Source organism: Aquarana catesbeiana, linkage group LG05 (assembly GCF_042186555.1).
Source record: "Aquarana catesbeiana isolate 2022-GZ linkage group LG05, ASM4218655v1, whole genome shotgun sequence".
Lineage (NCBI taxonomy): Eukaryota > Metazoa > Chordata > Amphibia > Anura > Ranidae > Aquarana > Aquarana catesbeiana.
The window spans coordinates 329,651,207-329,673,658 of NC_133328.1; positions in this window are offsets into that span (position 1 = coordinate 329,651,207).

Here is a 22,452-nt window from a genome sequence, read left to right on the forward strand (position 1 = left end):
GGGAGGAAACCGTGGCAGAAATAAAAATCACCTCACAAAGAGCTTACAGGCACTCACTGCAGCTGAAGCAGCTCCAGTCACCTCACAAGATACAGCATCAGGGCGCTCTCACAGACAGAAAATGTCACAGCAAGACTCTCCATTTGAGTCAGATACAGAACAAATCCTCTCACAAACTTCTCCACAAGCCTCCTCAGTATCCCCAGTAATATTATTACAATTTGAAAAGATGCTTCATAAGGCTTTAAAACAAACCTCAGACCAAATAACAAAAAGCCTAACCAAAGAAATAAGAGAGCTGGGAAACCGCACCGCAGCCTTAGAAATAAAAATGGATGAAATTGAAATTACAACCCAAGAAAATATAACAGAATTGGAACAATTAAAAAAAAAGAATTTAATACTTCAAACTAAGCTCGAAGATTACGAAAATAGAGCCAGACGTTCAAACTTACGCATAAGGGGAATACCTGAAACTGTGACAGACCTGCAATCTACTATTACTGCTCTATTACAAGAACTAAAGCCAGATATCCCTATTGAACGTTTAGAACTGGACAGAGTACACAGAGCCCTCACAGCCAAAAAGAAAGATGGACCCCCACGTGATATAATCACAAAATTTCATTATTACAGAACGAAAGAACAAATACTAATTGCTGCAAGAGAAAAAAAGGAACTTAATTTTCAAGGACACAATTATCAAATTTTTGCTGACCTATCCCAACTTACTATTACTAAAAGACGATCCATGAAACCCCAACTAATGGAACTGCAATGCCACAACATTATGTATCAATGGGGCTTCCCCTTTTCAGTCAGATTTAACTACCAAGAACCCACAAGCAGCAACACTCCCACACGCAGAAGAATGGCATCATCTTCACCTTCAGGCAGCACCCAGAAAATTTCAGAACAAAATGGGAATCATCATTCTCACAAAAGAGGCCGTTATGCCACATCATCCACGGACCAAGAAGATTCAATGGACTGACATCCTAATTCCTGATATCTCTTCATTTATTATACCAAGAGATGGTTCTCTATAAAAAAAACCTATATTTATAACTGAATGTAACTGCATTCTGATAGTCACACACTGTGTGGGATCATGTTACATTCCAGTTATATTTCTTATTACTTCTGATTCATATAGCCTTAGAATATATAAGTGAAATAAGGAAATTCTTATTCAGTTATATATTATCAGGTAATAACAATAGATATATTACTTTTTAGGACAAATATGTTCAATAATCCAGAAGTAATGGAAGCTTTCTCTTTCTTTTCTTAAAACAAATATATTATTACCTAACTAGTTCCTAGAATTATGTTTTTGTTTATTCTAATCTGAAGCAATACAACCTCAATTTTATGAGTTAACATATCTAAACAGTTACGTATGAATAAAATATGTAATTGTTTACTCTAAAAGGGTTAAAATCCCAAAATAATTCAAACTATCTTCATCAATACCAAAGTTATTAACAGTACCTTTCTAACTGAATTATTTAGCCTAGGGCAAGACTAACCATATACAACCACCCTGGAATAAATAATTTCAACAAAAACTATATTCTGCACTCCAATTAATGAAACATCATTTTGATGTCTTTTGACATAGCACTTCTCTCCTGTAAGCGGAAGATCCGTGTACCCCCATTAGCCCTCCTCATTCTCCCAACCATATTATGTGGGAGTGTGACGAAGGCACTTATTCCCCTGAGAGAGATATTTATTCTCTTTCACGGGTAAATTGTGATTACTTGCAAAAAATAATTTATACAATGTATCATCTAATCTCATATGTTTTTTTGTTTACTCTTTACTCCAGAATTCACTGGTTTCTTTTCTATCTATTCATCTCTTCAGTCCACACAGGTTGATCTGCGCAGTCAGCTCTGCATAACAAAAAGTAGGTCAAAACTATTTGATCTATTGCCATGGCACCACTGAATATACTTTCCCTGAATGTTCAGGGAATAAATGTCCCTCAAAAAAGGACCAAAGCCTTCCGTACTTTCCATAACAAGAAGGCTCACATAGTATGCCTCCAAGAAACACACTTCACCAAAGATTCTACTCCAAAATATATTTCTCCTTTTTATCAACAAATTTACACGGCTTCTGCCTGTACCAAGCAAAGGGGAACTCTAATTGCATTTCACCGATCCACACCATTCACCTTATCATCAGAAATTAAAGACCCAGAAGGTAGATACCTGATACTCATGGGTTATATAATGGATACAGCAATCACTGTGATTTCCTACTACGCTCCTAACAAACAACCTACACCATTCCTCTCACATATATTACAAGTGATTAATACACACAAAATAGGAACAGTGATAATGTGTGGGGATTCGAACCAGGTCCTCCTCCCATTTCTAGATAAATCACCTTTTACACCATCCAAAATAACCTCTAGATTACCTTTTTCTCAACTTCTTTCCAAATACAATCTGGTAGATTCATGGAGAGAAAGTAACCCAATGAAAAAGAAATTCACTTATTTCTCGCACCCTCATCAAACCTTCACCAGAATAGATCATATTTTTCTAACAATAGGAATGATACCAGAAATTATTGCATCAGATATAATTTTGATTCCGTGGTCTGACCATAATGCAGTATACACTACTATAGCCTCAGCCATACCAAAAGCGCATGACCCAACGTGGTACTTACCGGACATAATGCTCAAACACCCACTACATCAGATGGCCATTGAACAAGCTTTAAAGGAATACATATCAATTAATAATACAACAGACATCTCCCCAATAACACTGTGGGAAGCTCATAAGCCTGTCTTGCGTGGTACAATACAAAGACAAATGGCACTATTTAAACGGGAACGCAAAAATCTAGCAAAAAAACTAGAACTCAATTTTAATGCAGCCTACATATCATTTCAAGATAATCCATCTCAGAGTACAAAATCTCATCTGGAAAAATCTAGATTGGAATACGATCTATTTCTCACTGAGTCAGTTGATAAATCCCTCAAATGCTCCAAACACAATTTCTACATGAATACAAACAAACCAGGTACATATTTGGCTCGGGCATTAAATTCAACTAACAAATCTTTCAAACCAATACATTTGAAATTATCAAAAAATGTTTACACTTGTAATCCAGTTAAAATAGTCCATAAATTTCACTCACATCTCGCAACTTTATACAAGACAAACAATGAATTTAATCCTACAGAGGCTGAATCCTTCTTCTCAAAAATAACCTTACCTGAGTTATCTCAGAATCAAAAAAGCAGTTTGGATGAGCCTATAACTATAGATGAAGTTGCTAACGCCATAAAAGACCTAAAACTTAACAAAAGACCAGGCCCAGACGGCTACTCGGCTTTATACTATAAAACATTCTCAGAAATACTCTCTCCCATTCTCACTGAAACTTTTAACAAACTTCTAGATAGACATTCTTTTCGGCAAGAAACACTAATGGCAATTGTTTGTATGATCCCAAAACCCCTTTCTGATGATACTTCCTGTGTGAATTATCGGCCTATCTCTCTGTTAAACCTCGATATTAAATTATTAGCAAAAATAATAGCAAAACGCCTCAATAGCATTATAGGAAAATTAATACATAGAGATCAAGTAGGCTTCATGCCAAATAGACAGGCAGGCGATAATATACGCAGGGCAGTGTTATTGGCACATATTGCTAAAAAACGGAAAATCTCTTTATGTTTTCTATCTCTCGATATTAAGAGGGCATTTGACACAGTATCCTGGCAATATATGCAATATTCATTACAAAAATGGGGTTTTGGACCCCACTTTTTAACATGGATCAAAGCATTATATAATAAACCCAAAGCCTATATAAAATATGCTGGATACAAATCTGAAGCCTTTAATATCGAAAGAGGTACCCGACAGGGTTGCCCATTATCTCCCTTATTATTTGCCCTTATACTCGAACCCATGGCCCAATACATCAGAACAAACCAAACTATAACTGGCATTGAAGTAGGAGGTATTACACACAAATTATGTATATTTGCAGACGATATATTACTTTTTCTATCATCACCACAGGTCTCTGGTCCTAACTTAATACCAGCTCTTGATGGATTTGCAGCCCTATCCGGCCTTATGATTAATCCTAAGAAATGCCTAGTGCTTAATATTTCACTCACAAACATGGAATTGATCCCGGCTAGGGTTGCACTCCCATTCACATGGGCAGAAAAATCAATTCCATATCTTGGAATTCATTTAACAGCATCTCATTCTGACTTATTCTCAACCAATTATCCTCCTGTATTAAGACAGATCACAAATCTAATAAAACAATGGTCACAACTTCCTTTATCCTGGATAGGGAAGATTAATGCAATCAAAATGACTATTCTACCCAAATTGCTTTATCTATTCAGAGTCCTCCCTATTCCAATTCCTTCCTATTTTTTGAGAATAGTACAAAAAAGAGCAACTTCGTTTATATGGGGCTCTTCTAAACCACGTATTCCTATACGCACACTACATCTTCCCAAAAATAAAGGAGGCCTGGGATACCCTAATTTTACTAACTACTACAGAGCAGCACATTTGGCCAGTCTGTCCAAATACCATGCAAAACAGGAAATCCCATTATGGGTATTTATAGAGGCTTCAGAAAATGACCCTCTATTAATATCAAATTTATTATGGCTTGATCCTAAAGACCGCTTTAAAATTCATAATCCCATAACTAAACACTTCTTATCTCTCTGGGATAAACTAAAAACCAAATATCAGTTACAATCTCCACACAATCCTCTCCTTTCTTTTATCAGAAATCCGGCCTTTTATCCGGCATGGATCTACCCAAATTCTTTTAAAGCTTGGACAACATCAGGCATTCAGACACTAAATGACTTCATAGCATCTAAATCATTCCTTTCATTCCCATCGCTTAGAGAAAAATATGATCTACCAAACTCTGAGATATTTAGATATCTCCAAATCAAAAATTTCTATACACCATTCCTAAAGGGGGATACACCATTATCCCAATTATCCATTTTTGAATCAATCTGTACAAAAGATCCATTTGCTAAAGGTACAATTTCATCACTTTATAATCAATTATATGGAGTAGCAAATCTTAATAGACCCTCTTACGTTCAGAGGTGGGAGGAGGACCTGGGACGAACTTTAGAAGACACGGACTGGTCTAACATATGGCTCACATCTAAGTCATCTTCACCCAACATCTTAGCACTGGAGACAAATTATAAAGTCCTAACTCGCTGGTACCTTGTACCCGCTAGAGTGGCAAAATATTCACCTAATACCTCAGCTCTTTGTTTTCGAGGATGCCCAGAAATAGGCACATATTTACACATATGGTGGACATGCCCAGTAATCCAAACCTTCTGGAAGGAAGTCTTCGTGATTGCATCTAAAATATTTTAAAAAATAATACAACCAGATCCATATTTAACTTTACTTAATCTAAAACCGGAATGGTTAACACTCTCTCAATTCAAACTTATGATCCAACTAATAATGGCTGCAAAACAAACAGTGGCCAAGGCATGGAAATCTCCTACATTGGTACTAGCAGAAACAATTCACAGAATGAATAATACAATGTCCCATGCTAAGATGGTAGCCATCGATCAAAATCAAATTCCAAAATTTGAAAAACTTTGGCATCCTTGGATAAAACAACAGTTCCTGTCAAACTTCAATGACTCTGTCCTGTTGCCATGGTAACAGATTAAATGACTTACAGAGACACCCATTCTAAGGCTTCAAAGAGAACTAAAAAGAATAATAAACTGACGAGCGGGACAACCTTGTGGACCATACCTCTACCTTTCAACCCTTTTTCTTCTTTCTCTTTCCTTTTCTCCACCTTACGATTAAAGCTCATTATCAGAATTTATTTGCCCTATATACACTCTACTTGTAAACAATATGTATAGTAGGTATAAATCATTTAAATACCTACAAAAGTAACTAAGGAAATTATATATAGCTTTAATTTAGGTTTACGTGAACCCAATGTTTAATATTTGAAATTTCATGATATTTACCTATATAAACCCTACTGTAAAACAATGAGCTTACTTTATAGATCCTTGTAAACTTACTTTATGTATCTTTATAACATTGTATACTCAATAAACTTCTTTTGACAAGGAAAAACTGTTAGCGATCGCAGGGATCAGGGCTGACTCTGCGAACGCTGCAGTTATGCGTTTAGAGTTTTGTAAGTGACAGTGATCGATCGATACTGCACTTGGGTGGGCTGGGCTGGGCCGGGCAGAGGGGCAAAATCAGGTGCTAGCAGGTATCTGGGCTGATCCCACTAACGCTGCATTTTTGGGAACCCTAAACTGCTGGGGATGCTAGTATAGATCTGATTGGATCAGATATTGATCCGTTCAGATACTATACCACTAAGGGAAGTGTACGGTGCGTGCGTGGGTGTTAGCAGTACTGGCACTAACCTGACGCTGCTTGGGGCTAGTGTTTGCCAGTTCACCAAAACGCTACCAAAAAAAACTGTTAGCGATTGCAGGGATCAGGCCTGACTCTGTGAACGCTGCAGTTATGCGTTTAGTGTTTTGTAAGTGACAGTGATCAATCGATACTGCACTTGGGTGGGCTGGGCCGGGCGGAGGGGCAAAACGCAGGTGCTAGCAGGTATCTGGGCTGATCCCGCTAACACTGCATTTTTGGGAACCCTAAACTGCTGGGGACGCTAGTATAGATCTGATCGGATCAGATATTGATCCGTTCAGACACTATACCACTAAGGGAGGTGTACTGTGCGTGCATGGGTGTTAGCGGTACTGGCCCTAATCTGACACTGCCTGGGGCGACGCATATCACCGCCAGGTGATCAGGGGGCTAAACCTGTGGTGAACGGGTTAACTAGGGGGCAATCAAGGGGTTAAAACATTTATTAGGTAGTATATGGGGGTCCCTGTCGCTATAAAATGCTGACGGCAAACCTAAAGATTTAGCTCCCTAACTAGCGTCACCAGCGACACTAATACAGCGATCAGAAAAATGATCGCTTAGTGACACTGGCGACGGGGGGTGATCAAGGGGTTAAAACTTTATTAGGGGGTTAGGGGGGTACCCTAGACCTAAAGGGGGCTAACAATAACTGCCCTACCACACTAACTGTCACAAACTGACACCATGCAGTAACCAGAAAAAAAAACTGCTTGGTGTCAGTGTGACAGGGGGAGGGGTGATTGGGGGTGATCGGGGGGGGCCATAGGGGGGCGATCGGTTGTGTAATGTGTGCCTGGCATGTTCTACTCTGTGTGTGTTGTGTTGTGCACTCACAGTGATGTCTTCTCTCCTCGGCGCCGGAACAGAAAATACCGAGCCGAGGAGAGATGACATCATTTCCTTTGCTGCTGTTTAGCATACAGCAGCAGAGGAAGAACTTGATTGGCTGGGAGCGATCGCGAGGGGGGACCACGAACGGATGGTCTCCCCTCACCTCTCATCGCTCCCAGTCACAAGGCGACTGCCTCGGGCACCGGGGGGGGTCCGATTGGACCCCCCGCTCGCGGGAGGCAGATCACGTATATATATACGTGATTCTGTCTGCCCGTGCCATTCTGCCGACGTATATCGGCGTGAGGCGGTCGTCAAGTGGTTAAAAGCCACATTTTGAAGATGCACACAGTGTGTCAACATGGGCTATCTGCCATCAGGGGATCTCAATGTACGCGTTTTTTGGGTGCAATCCCTTCCTCGTAACTCTAGTAGGTGAGAGAAAGGGGTTGCACCCCCAAAACACATCCATTGATCCCCCATGATGGGAGATAGCACATGTTGACATTACCCATTTGGACTCCCAATTTGTGTGCATCTTCAAAATTTGGCTTTTACAGGGGTGACATCACCCCATCTGATGAAGGCATATCAAGACATTTTTGACACTATAATGTCTGATATTGCCTTCAGTTTTTATACGTTGAACTTTGTAAGTTCCAGAGTTGTGTATGTTATGTTTTAAAACATGCCTGTTTGAAAAAAAAAAAAAAATATATATATATATATATATATATATATATATATATATATATATATATATATATATATGGAAACATTTTTTTTAATTTTCTAAATGCACATGTGAATGTGCACAGAGTAAAAATTTTGAGAAACAACAATGTGTGGATTCTTCTTTCAATGCTCTATACCAGTTTTTTGAGTCATTTTGTTTACAGTGACAATGGGGCTTATTTACTAAAGAAAAATTTACTTGGCACTACAAGTGCACTAGGAGAACCTAGGAGACAGCCAAAAAGAAAAGCAAGCAATAAATACATTTCAAGATTTTATCTGATCTTTTTTTTATTAATAAAAATTAGACATTGTCTGGCACTGCAATGGCCCCCCTACCCGTAAAATAATTAACATATTTCCCCTAACTTCATGGGCGCTTTGAGGGGCCAAGCCAGTACGGCCAGTATGAGGCTATATAATTCTGTGAATTTTTTCGTATGATATGGTTGAATTTGTAGTCTGCCATATAGATTGCTGTCAGAAACAGGCGGAACCGGCTGGCCATTATCCCGAAGTCATTCTCAACGACATTTCTCTCTCTGGCCAGCCAGTAGTTAAAAACGCTCCTCTCCGGGGTGAGGGTCCTTTGGGGGAATGGCCTCATCAGGTGCTTGCCCAGACTGAAGGCTTCATCTGCAATAAAGACGAAGGGGAGTCCTTCCATGTTATCCACATCAAGTGGCCACCAGTCTGGAGATGCTGGTAAAACTCTGTCTGGGCGAAGACTCCTCCATCCGACATCCGGCCATTCTTCCCCACGTCCACATAGAGGAACTCATAGGGGTTGATTTACTAAAGGCAAAAAGCTGTGCACTTTGGAAAGTGCAGTTGCACACGGCAAGAGCAGTTGCTCCAGAGTTTAGTAAATGAGGAGAAGCTCTGCTGACTTTCTTCAACCAATCATGTGCAAGCAAAAATGCTGTTTTTTTTTTATTTTCCTTGCATGTGATTGGGTATTCTTTGCAAAGTGAAGCTTTACCTCATTTACTAAGCTCTGGAGCAACTGCACTTGCAGAGTGCAATTGCACTTTCCAAGGTGCACAGTCTATTGGCCTTTAGTAAATCAACCCCATAGTGTGCCTACACCACCGCTATTAACACTACATTATTAAACCCCTTATAGTTATAATAGTAAGACCCCGACTGGGGTGGTGGCACAATGTGGACATGCTTCCCATCAATAGCCCCTCCACAGTTGGGAAAGTCCCAACGGTCAGCAAAAATGGGAGGCCACAGTCTGCCATTCCTGTGGCGCTGAAGAAAACTGTGGAGTCAAACAAGAAAAAAAATATAAGTACTTTTGCACATAACATTGCAAGCAGATTACATAAAAAACATTCCTGGCCCACATCAGTATAACATTTATTTTAAGGAGTATTTAAAGACAATTAATTCCTCACCCCCTCCGATGGCCCATTTATAAAGTTGTATGGGGGGAGGGTTTGAGGTGACTTTGGGAGCCAAAACAAAAAGCCTCCAGCACTCTGCCTGAATTTAAGGACACACATAACATTTGGACACCTTTCGGGGGTTGGGGGAGAGTTATAAATTAATTTAAGGACACACATAACATTTGGACACATTTTAGGGGGTTTATAAATGAATTTAAAGCGGGGTTCCACCCAAATTTTGAACAATATCTGTATGTATTCTCTTCCTTGCCTAGATGCTGACATGCCGTTTAAAAAAATTTAAATCGCCGTAATTACCTTTTATTTTTCTATTCTTCTTTGCATTTCCTGGTTCTCCTCCCATGGGAGTAGGCGTGTTTCTAGCCTCTCCCAGACTCCTGGGAGCAAGTCTCAGGCTTCCCAGGATGCCACTGAGCATGTGCGGGAACGAGCGGTGAATGCTGGGAGCACAGCATTCACCACATCCAGGAAATAAATGCTTGTGGGCGTGTTTCTAGCCTATCCCAGACTCCTGGGAGCAAGTCTCAGGCTTCCCAGGATGCCACTGAGCATGTGCGGGAACGAGCGGTGAATGCTGGGAGCACAGCATTCACCACATCCAGGAAATAAATGCTTGTGGGCTTCAAATGCCCACAATGAAGATGGAAACCGCCTGCAGTGAATAATATAAGTTATTCTTTCCGACTAAATCTGACACAGGCGGACATATTACACACAATATGTGAGTATGTAATGCTGAGAAGAAAAGTTTGTGAATGAACTAAAAAAAAAAAAATGATAGATAGGTGGACCCCCGCTTTAAGGACACACATAACATTTGGACACATTTTTTGGGGGGGAGGGTTATAAATTAATTTAAGGACACACCTAACATTTGGACACATTTTAGGGGGTGTTTCGGGGAAAGCAGTACAATGGAGCTGACAATATACATTGTTAAGGGACTAGGCTATAGGCGTATATGGGCCCAGGATAGCATACTGGGGAGGCTAGTGAAGGCAAATATGCATGTAGGCCAAAAAGGAGCAATAAAAGCTTCCAGCATGCATGAGGATAAAGGGGACATTCACAGCATATTCCAATAATGGTAATTAGGGAATGATGAAATAAATACATATAGATTAGCAAACATTAAATACATATAATGTGATGTTAAAGGAGAAAACTTACCTTAATATAGTCCTTCTGCAGGTCCTGAATGATGGCAGAACAGGTCTCTGGAATAATGATCCCCAGAGCCTGGGGGGAGATGCCTGTTGAGAACTTGAGGTCAGGCAGGCTTCTCCCAGTTGCCAAGTACCGCAAGGTGGCGACTAGCCTTTGCTTCGGAGTGATGGCTTGCCTCATGCAGGTATCCTGCCTGCTGATATAAGGGGTCAGTAAAGCCAACAGACGGTGAAAAACGGGGTCCGTCATCCTGAGATAATTCCTGAAATCATCAGGATTATTCTCTTGGATCTCACGAAGAAAAGGCATGTGTGAGAATTGGTCACGCTGGAGTAACCAATTCTTGGTCCATGAACTCCTCCTCGCCCTGTTCATGGACTGGACTTGGGTCAAAGTATGAACCCCAACACCAAACCCCCACACAGCATGAACTCTACGATGAGTACGTACCCGCACCATGGTTTCAAAACGGTCTGCTGGTCAGAAAGAACTTAACAGAACGCACTGAAGAACAGCAAGGCCTGTGAATCAGCAACAAGCAGACAAGAACGCACTGAGAAAACAGATACAAACTGACTACAAGCACTGAAAACCAGATACAAACTCACAAGCACAAACCGAACAGCAGTAAAACGATCTGAAAAAACTGGAGTCCGAAAAGCGCAAATCGTCTCTAACCAAATTTCTACTAACACGAGATAAACACGAGATTAGCAGAAGGAGCCCAAAGGGTGGCGCACTTGGTATTGAACTTCCTTTTTCTAGTCCCATCATATGTGCTGTATATCACCTCGTTCTGGACAGTCGGACTTTGGTTTGAACATGTGTAGGCAAGACCGTTTAAATGGAAAAAAGCAATTAATTCCCCTCAGTGGTTTTAACTCTTACCACTATACCTAAAGCTAAAATAACTGGAGTTTAACAGGAATTTATTTGAATATATGGCCCTGCTTAATGCCTGTTGCATTTTTGCACATTCAGATAAATGTCATAAACAAGAAGTCAGAACATGTGTTAACTAACAGTGCCAGGTAACAGCACAGATTGTTCTATGGAATAAAAAGGAGTTAAAATCCTACAGATGTGTCAGATAAGCATTTAAACATATATTCAATTATTATCGCTATTTGCCAAACAATGTTTTCCACTCTATTAATCTACTTCAAATGGCAGTGAGTTGTTACACATTGTATTATATCCCATTAATGTAGTTTGAGTGACAGTATGACAGTTCAAATCTATGGCCAACAGAATTATAATAATTTAGTAATGTATCTATCCATAAGTGATTTAACAAAGTAATATTTCATCCGCATTAGTTCAGAAATTCTGTAGAAGTCAGATATAAGCATGTTAGCCTAAATTATCCTATCACTCAAAATAATATCTCTATCTCTTTTAAACCATGCTGTTCATCTTGGTAAGAACTAAGCTACCAGGCTATCTATACCACCTTTTAATATTTGTTCTGGTGATGTTAATGCTTTCACTTGTCTCCTCTATAACAACCTGCCTGAATGAGAATGAAAAGTGAACATTTCACATCTTCTTTTAATTTAAAAAAGAAAGCTCTAATATCTACATTTGACTCGAATGACACTTTCTGAATCAATTGCAGTATTTTATTTTTTGGTTAAGTTTAAGTCCATAAATGTGTTAGCAGAAAACTTGCTGATGTCACTAAGAGGTAAATCAAGGATGTCTTCAGATAGAATCTAACATTATTTGCTGAGAGTTTGGAAGTTCTTTTTAATAGAATGGTACTGCTATACTCTATAAATGAAATAGGTTTATTTGGATTCTGTATAACCCACTTTTTTTTCTTTGGTTTTCATATTTTCCTATTATCTAGCTACCATAATGTATACTGGTGACAGGGGTCAACTAGATTTTAGATTTGTTTCTTTACCCTTTTCTAGTTTTTTTCTATGCTGGACAACAAACTTCTCTTCCATTTTTATTTCTCCAAATTTCAAACACTGATTTATTCTTGCATGGCAATGGTTGTCATAGTCAGCTCAATTTTCTATTGTTCACCCTGCAGGCTAGATAAAACTTAATAAGCACTGAAAAAAATGCAAACAAATTCACTAACAATCCCAAAACCAAAAGGTTCCTTGGTCATGAACAGGGTAAAACTTTCTGAAAGTCAAATGGTTAAAGCAAACAGAAAAAAAAAGTTGATGTCACATCACTTTCCGAAACTGAGCTCATAGTATCCCCCATCCTCTGTGTACCCTGACTTCTCTATTAACATCAAGATCACATCTATCAGTTACAGCTATTTGGTAGGGATTGGCGAACGATTCGGCCTGAGCATAAGCGTACTTTTGTTGTTTGGATGTTCTGCGGACACCGAATAATATGTGGTGTTCGGGGCAAATTCGAAAGCCACCAGAACACCGTTAAAGTCTATAGGACACGAACGTGAAAAATTAAAAGTGGTAATTTTAAAGGCTTATATGCAAGTTATTATCATAAAAAGTGTTTGGGATCCCGGGTCCTGCCCCAGGAGACATGTATCAATGCAAATTTTTAAAAAAAAAACGGCCATTTTTTTCGAGAGCAGTAATTTTTTTAGTGCTTAAAGTGAAACAATTGTCATTTAAAACTGATCGCGGCTGTAATGAATTATAGGGTCTCGACAATATTGATGAAAATCATTGAAAAAAAGAGCATGGGTTCCCCCCCAGTCCATTACCAGGCCCTTTGGGTCTGGTATGAATATTAAGGGGAACCCCGAACCAAAATGAAAAAAAAAATTGCACGGGGGTCCCCCTAAAATCCATACCAGGCCCTTCCAGTCTGATATGGAAATTAAAGGGAACCCTGAGACAAATAAAAAAAAATGGCATAGGGGTCCTCCCCAAAATCCATACCAGACCCTTATCCAAGCATGCAACCTGGCAGGCCGCAAGAAAAGAGAGGGGATGAGAGAGCCCCCCCCTCCTGAACCGTACCAGGCCACATGCCCTCAACATGGGGAGGGTGCTTTGGAGTAGCCCCCCCAAAGCACCTTGTCCCCATGTTAATGGGGACAAGGGCCTCATCCCCACAACCCTTGCCCGGTGGGTTGTGAGAATAACAAGGGGACCCCCAGATCCCAGCCTCCCCAATGTGAATTGTTAATGCGGTACATTGCGGCCCTACCATTACACAAAAACAGTGTAAAAAATGGTAAAAAAGACAAGAGACAGCTTGGGACAAGTCCTTTATTAAAAAAATAAAAAAATAAAAATGTCCCGCAATGTAAGTTTACGCCACCTGACAGACTGAAAAACAAAAAAAGCCACAACCGTTCTGCCTCCATGGGAGGCTCCCGCCGACTGACGCTTCTTCTGGGTAAAAGTTCTTATATAGCTGAGGGCAGGGCCACCCCCAGGCCCGGATTTACTCCCTTTGCCGCCCCAAGGCCGGGTCCTTCAATGCCGCCCCCGCCGCCCCCCCCCCCCACACACACACACACAACCATTTTCGTCCTTTATCGATGACTGCTATAATAGATCAATTAAAAACGTATCTCCACACACACAAGAACACTGAAAATAACTGGCTTTAATTGTACAGACTGAAAATACTCTGTAATGCAGAAAATGTATATAATAATAATACAGTGCACAGTGCAAATCCTAACCAGTACTGCATTTTTTATGATAAATAATAATGATAATAATAGAGATCAGATCCCAGGCAGCATTGCAGGACAGTCCAGCTGTTTTGCACTAAGCCACAAACACACTGACAGCCCTGATCTGTGCCCTTATTGTCACACTCCACAAAACAGCTGGGCTGACAGTCTACAGCACTATGACATCACAATGCCTAATAACAAAAAGTAAAAAAATAAAATCTCCAACACAATGCACCTACAAACTACACTGCACAATGTTGCATAGAACGCAACACAAAACCCAAAAGCAACACATGAAGGAATTTCAAAGGGTGCAAAGCAACACATAAATTGCAACACACACACAAAAAAACTCCTGCACCCCCCAGCTTCCCCCTCTCCCTTCTCCTGCCCAAATTCTGCAGCCTAGATCTGGCGATTAGGAGAAATTGATGGCAGAAAAATGCATGAAAATGGAGGCAGCAGTGAGCTCTGGACTTGTGTCACACAGCTCAGTCAGTTTTGATGAAGTTAGAAACACCTTCCTATGGAACATTTAACCCCTTGATCGCCCCCTAGTGTTAACCCGTTTCCTGCCAGTGACATTTATACAGTAATCAGTGGCTATTTTTAGCTCTGATCACTGTATAAATGTCAGTGGTCCCAAAAAAAGTGTCAAGTGTCCGATCTGTCTGCCGCAATGTCACAGTCCCGCTAAAAATCGCTGATCACTGCCATTACTAGAAAAAAATAAAAATAATACAAATGTCAAATCTATTCCCTATTTTGTAGATGCAGACGCTATAACTTTTTTTTATTTTTACCAAAAATATGTAAAAAAAATACATATTGGCCTAGACTGATGAAGAAATATATATATATTTTTTGGGATATTTATTATAGCAAAAAGTTAAAAGAATTGGTTGTTTTTTTTCAAAATTTCGTTCTTTTTTGTTTGTAGCGCAAAAAACAAAAACCGTGACCAAATACCACCAAAAGAGAGCTCCATTTGTGGGGAAAAAAAGACGTCAATTTTGTTTAGGTACAAAATCACACGACTGCGCAATTGTCAGTTAAAGAGATGCAGTGCCGTATCGCAAAAAATGGCCTGGTCAGGAAGGGGGTAAATCCTTCCGGGGCTGAAGTGGTTAAACCACCGAATCGGCTCACCATCATCAGTGCCCATCAATGCAGCCTCACTAGTGCAGACAGTGCTCATAAGTGCAGCCTGATCAGTGCCCATCCATGCCTCCTCCCCATTGCAGACAGTGCCCATCAGTGCCTTCTGATCAGTTCCGCCTCACCCATGCAGACAGTGCCCATAATTGCAGCCTGATCAGTGCCCATGGAATGTGGGGGGTCAGCTGGGGGTGTGTCAGGGTCTGTGTTACAGCTAGGTACTTACTCTCCTTGCAGGGCCTCTTCGGAGGGAGTGAAAAATCTCAGGCACTTCTTGTCTCTGCCTCTCCTCAAGCCAGCGCCCCGTCCCAGCTCACAACTGCTCAGGTCACGTGTGACGTGCCGGCTGCCTCTGAGGCTCCTGGGAGGTGGGAGTTGTAGTCTGTTGCGCAGCTGAATTCCTCCCACCGCCAGGAACTTCAGTGAGGCCAGACTACAACTCCCAGAGTGCAGCGCAGCAGCCAATCAGCGGCACGCCCCCGGCCCAGCCGCCCCTGCTCGCCCCTGCTTGCCAGGACTAAGAAACTTTGCAGGGGCTATGTTAGTGCGGGGGGGGAGAGGCGGCCAAGAAGTCGCCGCAGGAGCGGTGCCGCCCCCGCACTACTGCCACCCCGAGGCCTGGCCTCGGTGGCCTTGTGAGGAATCCGGCCCTGGCCACACCGTGATGTGAATGGGTGGCATAAACTTACATTGCAGGACATTTTTATTTTTTTTATTTTTTAATAAAGGACTTCCCAAGCTGTCTCTTGTCTTTTTTACCATCTTTGACACTTTTTGTTGAAATGGTAGGGGTACAATGTACCCCTTTACCAATTCCCATAGGCCAGGATCTAGGGGTCCCTTTGTTAAAGGGGGCTTCCAGATTACGATAAGCTCCCTGCCCACATACCCCCACAACCACCAGGCAAGGGATGTGGGATGAGGCCCTTGTCCCCATCAACATGGGACAAGGTGCTTTGGGGGGCTACTCCAATGCACCCTCTGCATGTTGAGGGCATGTGGCCTGGTACGGTTCAGTTAGGGGGGTGTTCTCTCACCCCCCCTTTTCCTGCGGTCTGCCAGGTTGCATGCTCGGATAAGGGTCTGGTATGGATTTTGGGGGGGCCCCTACACCATTTTTTTTTTAATTTGGCGCAGGCTTTCCCTTAATTTCCATATCAGACCTGAAGGGTCTGGTGTGGATTTTAGGGGGACCACACGCAATTTTTTTTTAAATTTTGTTTCGGGGTTCCCCAAATATTCATACCAGACCCAAATGGCCTGGTAATGGACTGTGGGGGAACCCATGCTCTTTTTTTCAATGAGTTTTATCTATATTGCCGACAATTCATTACAGGCACTATCAGTTTTGAATGACAATTTCTCCTTTAGAAATGTAGTTTTGCTGTGGTACTGTTCTAAACATGGGGAAAATGCCTCACTTTACAGGCATACTATAGACACCCCCCAGGCACAATATTTAAAGGAATATTTCATTTTTATTGTTTCACTTTAAGCATTAAAAAAATCACTGCTCCCGAAAAAACTGACGTTTTAAAATAAAAATTGCATTAATACATGTCCCCTGGGGCAGGACCCGGATCCCCAAACACTTTTTATGACAATACCTTGCATATAAGCCTTTAAAATTAGCACTTTTGATTTTTCATGTTCGTGTCCCATAGACCTTAACGGTGTTCATGTGTTCTTCTGAATTTTTTGCCTGTTTGGTATGTTCTGGTGCGAACTGAACGGGGGGGGGGGTGTTCGGCTCATCCCTACCATTTGGATTTCAGTTTGCGAGATTTTACAGTGACACCATGCCGCACACTGACACATAGGGTGTCTTCAGTATAGCAAGGGCAGGGAACCTCCCTAAATGGGAGATGGAAAAACAGATGTTCTAATCCTTCTCCATGCAACTAAAAACAAATTTTTATAGCTTTTAGAAAACAAAAAGCCATCCTCTTAGCAAATGACCTGTCAATGCTGAGATGGCATTATCAGTCTGTTGCAGCCAGGGGGAAGTATTTGCTCAGTCTTCCCTTCCATGGTGATTAGAATGCAACACTGTAGCTTTGTGATTTGCAACATGAACGGAAGAGATGTGTGTCAGACATTTGTAAACAGAGACAAAACTATACAAGCGCTGGGATTAGTATAATTACATAATCTCTGTGTCAAAGAAGTAGGGGATGACCCTAAATATAAGCTTAACACATATGGTGCCATTCTTCTGGAAAGAAAAGTAATTCAAGGCATTGTTAACCAAATGCCGACCGCCGCAAATCGATTTACATCGGCAGAATGGCACGGGCAGGAAAAAGGGCGCACCTGTAAGTCCCTTTGAAATTTCCGCCTAGTGGTCTCGTGTGCTGCGGGAGCATGCCCATGGGTCCTGCAAACTCGATGTTCGCCGATGGCCCACAATTGCAGTGAGGAGAGGCAGAATGGGGAGGTGTAAACAAGGCATTTCCCTGTTCTGCCTAGCAACATGACAGGGATCTACTGTTCTCTGTCTTCAGGAGCAGTGATCTCTGTCATGTCATGAGCCCATCTCCCCCACAGTTAGAACACACTGAGGGAACACACTTAACCTCTTGATCGCCCCTTAGTGTTTAACCCCTTCCCTGTCAGTGACATTTATACAGTAATCAGTGGCCATTTTTAGCTCTGATCGCCGTATAAATGTCACTGGTCCCAAAAAAGTGTCAAAAGTATCCGATCTGTCTGCCGCAATGTCACAATCATGAAAAAAACGCAGATCGCCGCCATTACGAGTAAAAAAAAATTATAATAAAAATGCCATAAATCTATCCCCTATTTTGTAGACGCTATAACTTTTGCGCAAACCAATCAATATACATTTATTGCAATTTTATTTTTTACTAAAAATATGTAGAAGAATACATATCAGCCTAAACTGTGGAAGAACTTATTTTTCTTATATATTTTTTGGGGATATTTGTTATAGCAAAAAGTAAAAAAATATTGCTTTTTTTCAAAATTGTCGTTCTTTTTTTGTTTATGGCACAAAAAACAAAAAAAAACAAAACAAAGAGGTGATCAAATACCACCAAAAGAAAGCTCTATTTGTAGGAAAAAAGGACATCAATTTTGTTTGGGTATAATGTCGCAGGACTGCGCAATTGTCAGCTAAAGTGACGCAGTGCCGAAACACAAAAAATGCTGGTCAGGACCAGTGACCAGTGACCAGTGCTCTGGCACATTTTTCTGTACACACCTCAGTATAACTCTGGCGTTCAGCTGCTGATGGAGCATGCACACAACTACAAGAGTTTCCTACAAAGGGTTTATAGAATGTGTATAATGTAGGCAGTGAAAACATGAAGAAAGTTAAAGATGCACTTACTTTACTTGGAGCACTCTAAAAAACTAAGTTTAGTTTAACATGCATACATAATATACTGTAATTGATGCTAGCTGCAATTTAAGCAGATCAAATACATCAAATACATTTACATAAAGTATTTTTTTTTTTTTTTAGATGCTTAGTTTATTACAGGAACTTTTGGTTCCCACAATTACATTTATTTCAGTAGTAAATATTGGAATAGTGGAATTATGCTTTAAGTGATAAGCTTTTGTTGCTGGCATTTCTATACTATAATATTGTAAAACACCATGGCTTACCATTTCCATTTGCTCCGTGTTGAATGCTTCTGCACTAAAATGTCCTGGCCATATCTTAGAAATTGTGGTCAGGAGCTGTGATCCATAGTGACATTCCACAGTTGCATTGGTCACGTTTGAAGGTCAATATGAATACGCTTCTTGGGATTTGTGTTCATTTATGAAACAAAAAAAATCTTATAATAACCTTTTGGCTACTCAGATAAAATTATTTATGTCTGTTAAAATCTATATAGTGCAAATTTTATGTCAGGTGTATTTTTAAGTTTAAAAGGCTAAGTCTACTTTTTACCATATAATACAAATCAATAGGTATATAAATGTACTATTGCAGACCTTTGCTTTGTAAATAACACAATATTTTGAAATTCTTCTTGACCTTTTCTGCTTACTTATTTATGAAAATGTGGAATAGTACATAGCAGGAAAAAAGAATACCTTTAAAAATAACTTGGACATTTAAAAATATTTGAAATGTCAATTCCAAAAGCTATTCCTGAAAATGTCAATTTTATGGAGGAGAAAACATAAATGTTTGTGATTACTTAGTGTCTTTACCCAGCTATATTTATTTTCATTTTTATTGTTTTCTTATTAATCTTACAAAAAAATATAGAATGATAAAAAATCCGAACCAAGTAAAAGGTAGAAAATACTTAACTAAATTATTTAGAGGAATAAGATACACAGTAACTACAGTAGTATTAACTTGTGTTATACTGGTCATACATGGACTACTCCTGTAACCATCAGGATAAACATTGAATTTTGTCAAACATATATTTTGCTTTCAATAGATTTTTATTCAAAAGTTTAAAAAAGTACAGAAATACCAATGTGGTTAGACAAATCTAAAAAAAGAGTGTTCCCTCCAGTACAATCAAGAGCCTGAGTGTTATGAACAGGACCCAAATAAATGAGCCTAAAAGGCTGGGCCCTCTTAATAAAGCATCTGTTTACTAAGAGCATTACAAACAAAAATACAGACACACAGACCAGAGGCCAAGAGAAAAGTCAAAAAGAAAAATTAAATGTAGCTGTGGCCGCTGCTATACAAAACTCGTAGACAAATGAGGACAGAAGATATCAAAGGGGTGAACATCGCTGATCAGCAGACATAAATAGGACCCTCAGAGGCAAAGTAAAAGCTTTGTATTATTGTTAAAAAATAATAAAATGTTCACCAAGGCATACAGCAGTCAATTGATGGTCATGCCGAGACTTGGATTAAAAAACTGACAGTACCTGGGGGCTGGAGCTGCATGAATGACACAGTGGCTTAGGGAAACCCAGCACAAAACCATTGGATAAAGAACACAGGAGCACTGCTGGTGGGGGGCCCGTCCAGGACCAAAAGGCCAGGGATCTGATGAAGGGGGAACCAAACTGCAGGCACAGGAACTGTTGGGGCCAGTATACAGCAGCTGCTCGCACTGTGTATGAAGCCCGGAAGTGATGTCACAGCCTGGTGGAAGTCAGCCAAGGGAATCTAAAGAGTATGGGCAAAGCCTGCTGCTGGGGCCAATTAGGAACTGCTGATGCCAAGGGAGCAAAGAGAGTCACAAATCACCGACTGGAGACACTACATGTTTCGGGGACACGCCTCTTCTTCAGGTTATCTCTATAGTCAGGTTTTTTAATCCACGTCTCTGCATGACCATCAATTGATGCTGTATGCCTTGGTGAACATTTTATTATTTTTTTAACAATAACAAAAAGTTTTTACTTTGCCTCTGAGGGTCCTATTTATGTCTGCTGATCAGCGCTCTTCACCCCTTTGATTATATGTTTACTAAGAGCATAAACTCGATGAGTATAGTCACCCTATAACAAACATAGAATAGAGGCATATCTATAAAAGAACATAACATTAGCAATTAGTCAAATGGTAACACAACTACAGTCAAGGAAACGTGGGAGCTATAACAACAGGGATTACGTTCAGTACCTCAAGGCACAATGTCTTGCTCCCATAAATGATTAGGAGTGAGGGAGGATCTATGGACCCTCCATATACATCCATATAGAAAACATTGGTTAGTAGTAAGGGAGAAGAAGAAATAGATGAAAAGACAGAGAAAAAAAGAGGTGACAAGAAGAGCGAACAGTGGTCCCTTCGATCCGGGTCCCGAACAGCAGGGCACCCCAGCCCCTAGGGGCCTGCAGGTATTTAATCCAGGGGTTCTATACCTTCTCAAATTAGGTTTGCTTGACCCCAATGACGTGTACACACGATCGCACATTCTGACAACAAAATCCATGTTTTTTTCTGACGGATGTTATCTCAAACTTGTCTTGCATACACACGGTCACACAATGTTGTCGGAAATTCCGAACGTCAAAAACACAGTGACACACAGCATGTACGACAGCACTATAAAAGGGAAGTTCAATACCAAGTGTGCCACCCTTTGGGCTCCTTCTGCTAATCTCGTGTTTATCTCGTGTTAGTAGAAGTTTGGTGAGAGACGATTCGCGCTTTTCAGCCTTGTACTTTTCAGATCGTTACTGCTCTTCAGTTTGTGCTTGTGGGTTTGTATCTGGTTTTCAGTGCATGTAGTCAGTTCGTATCTGTTTTTTCAGTGCGTTCTTGTCCGCTCGTTTCTGATTTTCGGCTCGCTCTTCTCAGGCCTTTCTGTTTTTCAGTGCTTTCTGTTAGTTCGTTCTGACCAGCCGACCGTTTTGAAGCCATGGTGCGGTTACATACTCGTCGTAGAGTTCGTGCTGTGCAGGGGCTTGGTGTTGGGGTTCTTATTACTTTGACCCAAGCCCAGTCCATGAACAGGGTGGGGAGGAGTTCATGGACGAAGAATTGGTTACTTCAGTGTGACCAATTCTCTCATATGCCTTTGATGCGGGAGATCCGTAAGAATAATCCTGATGATTTCAGGAATTATCTCTGGATGATGGACCCCATTTTTCACCGTTTGTTGGCTTTGCTGTCCCCTGAAATTACAAAGCAGGACACCTGCATGAGGCAAGCCATCACTCCCGAGCAGAGGCTAGTCGCCATGTTGCGGTACTTGGCAACAGGGAGAAGTCTGCAGGACATCAAGTTCTCGACAGGCATCTCCCCCTAGGCTCTGGGGTTTATTATTCCATCATTGTTCTGCCATCATTCAGGTCCTGCAGAAGGACTATATTAAGGTAAGATTTCTCCTTTAACATCACATTCTATGTATTAAATGTTTGCTAATGTATTGTATTTCTTTCATCACTCCCTAACTACCATGATTGTAATATGCTGTCAATGTCCTCTTTGTCCTCTTGCATGCTGGAAGTTTTTACTGCTCCTTTTTTGTCCTTCGTGCATATTTGCCTTCACTGATCTCCCCAGCATGCTATCCTGGGCCCATACACACCTAGCCTAGTCACTTAGCAATATATTTTG